This window comes from Otolemur garnettii, unplaced genomic scaffold (genome assembly GCF_000181295.1).
Source record: "Otolemur garnettii isolate 467f Iridium unplaced genomic scaffold, OtoGar3 scaffold00014, whole genome shotgun sequence".
NCBI classification, from domain to species: Eukaryota; Metazoa; Chordata; class Mammalia; order Primates; family Galagidae; genus Otolemur; species Otolemur garnettii.
This window is the reverse complement of record NW_003852409.1, coordinates 31,145,074-31,149,072: the sequence shown is the minus strand read 5'-3', so window position 1 is coordinate 31,149,072 and position 3,999 is coordinate 31,145,074. Positions and strand designations below refer to the sequence as shown.

Below are 3,999 nucleotides of genomic sequence, written 5' to 3'. Positions count from 1 at the left end.
CCTCCCAAGTAGCTAGGACCACAGGCGCCCGCCACAACGCCCGCCATTTTTTGGTTGCAGCCGTCATTGTTGTTTGGCTGGGGATTTGAACCTGCCACCTTAGGTGTACGTGGCTGGCGCCCTAGCCAGTTGAGCTATAGGCGCCGAGCCAGGAACCTGTGTTTTAACAGGCTCCCCAGGTAAACGGTGAGGTGACTGAGTACACAGTTGGGACCAAGACTTCCAGCCAGTACAGGAGATGCCAACCTTCTAGCTCCAGTCCAGACTGGTACTCTGAATTCCTGACCTGTGTATCCAACTACTACTTGACATGCTCTCTGGACCTCAAATTTAAGCACCCAAACTTTCGATCTGCCTCCAACCAGCCCCACCCATACACTTCTCCATTCCAATTGATGACAGTTCAGTAATTTAAGCCAGATGGTCTAGCATCATCCTCAATTCCGTGCCTCCTCTAGAAGTTCTGTTGGCTGAACCTTCTCACCACCCCTCTGCTACCCTTCCCTGAGGCACCATCGGGTCTCACTTGAGTTATCAGGATGGTTCCTAATCCTCACTGTTTCTTCCCTGGATCCACTTAAAGCTCATTCTCAGCACAGTAACCAAGGTGATTATATAAAAACATGAGTTAAACCATGTTACTTTTCTGCCCCCACAGAGAAGTTCCTGTCACAACCCACAGGAACTGTATTAAAGGGCCGCAGCATTAGGAAGGTTGAAAACCACTGCTCAGGCTCAGCGCCTGTGGCTCAGTGGCTAAGGTGCCAGCCACATACACCTAAGGTGGTGGGTTCGAATCCAGCCTGCCCGCCAAACAACAATGATGGCTGCAACCAAAAAACAGCTGGGCGTTGGGGCGGGTGCCTGTGGTCCCAGCTACTTGGAAGGCTGAGACAGGAGACTCACTTGAGCCCAGGAGTTGGAGGTTGCTGTGAGCTGCGATGCCACAGCACTCTACCCAGGGTGACAGCTTGAGGCTCTGTCTCAAAAAAAAAAAAAAAGAAAGAAAGAAAACCACTGCTCTAGTGGCTCCATCTCAGAGTAAAAGCCAAAATGGCCTCAAGGCCCTCCTTAATCTGGCCCTGACCTTGTCTATATCATTTCCAGATGTTGGCTCCTCCCAGCTCACTTTGCTCCAGTCACACCGCCTCTTCCTCTTTCCAAACTGCCAGTCCTGCTTCTGCCTCAGGACCTCTGCATATGCTGGCCCCTTGCCTGGAATGCTCTTCCTTCAAATCTCACCAAGACTTGCCCCCAAAGACCTCCTTCAAGATTTTGTCCAGATGTTAACTTCTCACATCTTTCTTGATCTCCTCCTCTTCGTTTTTCTCTATACCAATTAACACCCTCTAATGTTTCCTTCTTTGTTTTGGGCTGTCTCCCTCACTAGAATGACAGCTTAATGAGGTCAGAGATGTTTTTGTCAGTTTTACTCACTGGCCTAGAGGAGGTGCTCAATAAATGGTAATTGAATGAAAGAAGGTGATACCTGAAACCTGGAGAAAAGGGACATGCTCAGGGTCACAGCCATCCAGAATCAATGGTTTTCATCTTGGAAAAAAACAGAGCTCTGAGTCCTCAACTCCAGCCCAAAGTTCTCATATGTCATATGCCAGGTCCTAGACTTCATCCCCAAGACAGAGACGAAGGACAGTCCAGCCTTTGGGAATGCCTGTGGGACTCGGCCAGAACTGGGGTGCTCCCTCAAGGAAGTTGAAAACAGGAAGGGGCTCCTCTAAGAAGGGAGTCTGCAGATTCCACTGCCACAGTCCTGCACTGGTGGCAGCCACAGCCACGGAACATCTCCCCCTGTTCCTCGTCGCTGGCTGGGTGCAAGCCTGGGAGACAGCTGCTGGGCCCGGAAACCTGACCCCATTGGGGAGCGGAAAGAGCAGCAGAGGGCGGCATGCTGCAGGAGGCCCAGTGCTCCTCTCCCATTGTTGGCATAGAACCAGCCAAGGGGCTCTGTCACCTTGCACCCACTAGTGGCCACACTGGTTAGGGCCAGAGAAGAACCCTGAATCTTTCCAACCCCACCGAGGGAAGGGCCCCTCTTTCCCACACAGGGTTCCAGATGTCCACGTGAAGATCCAGAGGGACGGGGCATCAGTAGCCTGTGAGGCCTGGGCCCACCAAACCAGCAAGATGAGGCTGCCAGTGATCAGCCCACCAGATGAGCAGTCTCTGTGAACCAGGCTCAGGCCAGGCCACTTTATACCTACCCAGACCCAATTACCAAGGAGTAAACAAAAGCACAGGGAGAGGGAGGGAGTGACTCCACCGGCAGCCTGACTGCTCCTCCTACTGCCCTCCCCTCTTTGTCCCTCCAGCTGCTCACCCACAGATGGGGATACCTCCTCCCAGGCAGCTGAGATGCAGAGGTTCAGGCATGAGTTAAAAGGATAAAGAGCAAGTACCAGGTGGCTTTTATTGCTGTGCTGGGCACCAGGTCTGCTCCCTGCACTTCCCACTGGCTAGGGGAGAGGGCGCTGGAGAGACCCAAAGGCGAGCTGGGGACTAGGCTGAGGCTCCAGTGGCTGAGTTCTGGGGAGGACTCCTGATGTCTGGCCATCTTGACAAGGAAGGCTCAAGAGCCACATCCTTCCCCAGGTCCTGAATCGGCCGGGGCAGGGTTGGGGGATGGGGGCCTGCAAGTCCTACCCTTTTACTGTGTGACCTTAGGGAAGGGGATGTCTGAGTGGTTTCCCCCTACAAGACGTGTTGAGAGAGCAGAGTGGCCACACCTAAGGTGGCAGCTAGGTCTCTTAGTTCTGTGGCTCCTGCCAGCAACTTCTTCCTCTGCTCCCCGGGAGCTGTGGCCTGCTCCTGGGAGCTTCTCTGGAGTCATCATCTGAACCTGGTGGGAAAGGAAGGGCAGGAAGAGAGAAATAAAGCTATAGGTATGACTGGACATGGTGGCTTACACCTGTAATCCTAGCACTTTGGGAGGCTGAGGCAGGTGGATTGCTGAGATCAGAAGGTCAAGACCAGCCGAAGCAAGAGCAAGACCCCAACTCTACTAAAAAGAGAAACACTTGGGCGGCACCTATGGCTCAGTGGGTAGGGTGCTAGCCCCATATATCAAGGGTGGCAGGTTTGAACCTGGCCCCAGCCAGCTAAAACAGCAGTGACAACTGCAACAACAACAAAAAGCCGGACATTGTGGCAGGTGCCTGTAGTCCCAGCTACTTGGGAGGTTGAGGCAAGAGAATTGCTTAAGTCCAAAAGTTAAAGGTTGCTGTGAGCTGTGACACCACAGCTCTCTACTGAGGGTGACAAAGTGAGACTCTGTCTCAAAAATAATAATAATAAAATAAAATAGAAACACTAGCTGGGCATCGTGGTGAGTGCCTGTAGTCCCAACTCGGGAAGCTGAGGGAAGAGGATCCCTTGAGCCCAAGAGTTTGAGGTTGCTGTGAGCTATAATGATGCCACAAAATTCTGCCTCCAGAAAAAAAGAACTAGTTACAGAGAATCAGAGAGAGATTCTGATACTGACAGATACAGAGAAAGATAGCCAGGGACAAAGAGAGAAAGCTACAGGGTGGCGCCTATGGCTCAGTGAGTAGGGTGCTGGCCCCATATACAGAGGGTAGCAGGTTCAAACCCAGCCCTGGCCAAACTGCAACAAAAAAATAGCCAGGTGTTGTGACGGACCCCTGTAGTCCCAGCTACTCAGGAGGCTGAGGTAAGAGAATCACCTAATCCCAGGAGTTGGAGGTTGCTCTGAGCTGTGACATCATAGTACTCTACCAAGGGCAATAAAGTGAGACTCTGTCTCGGGGAAAAAAAAAACAGAGAAAGCTACAGAGAGATTCAGAGACAGCCCAATGCATAACTGGACACAGACAAAACCAGAGACAGAGGCTCGGCGCCTGTGGCTCAAGCGGCTAAGGCGCCAGCCACATACACCCAAGGTGGTGGGTTCAAATCCCCAGCCCGGGCCCGCCAAACAACAATGATGGCTGCAACCAAAAAATGGCCAGGCATTGTGGCGGG

The 3,999-nt window shown here is 52.4% G+C and overlaps 1 protein-coding gene across 1 annotated transcript in view; it reads right to left on the bottom strand.

Annotated features, from left to right (window-relative positions):
* Positions 1 to 2,405: 2,405 nt before the first annotated feature.
* CERCAM (cerebral endothelial cell adhesion molecule) overlaps positions 2,406 to 3,999 on the bottom strand; it is a 12,052-nt gene continuing 10,458 nt past the window's right edge. The window contains exon 13 of the mRNA XM_003785351.3: positions 2,406 to 2,857. The gene's annotated coding sequence lies outside the window, so the exon portion shown is untranslated. The remainder of the gene's footprint in view (positions 2,858 to 3,999) is intronic.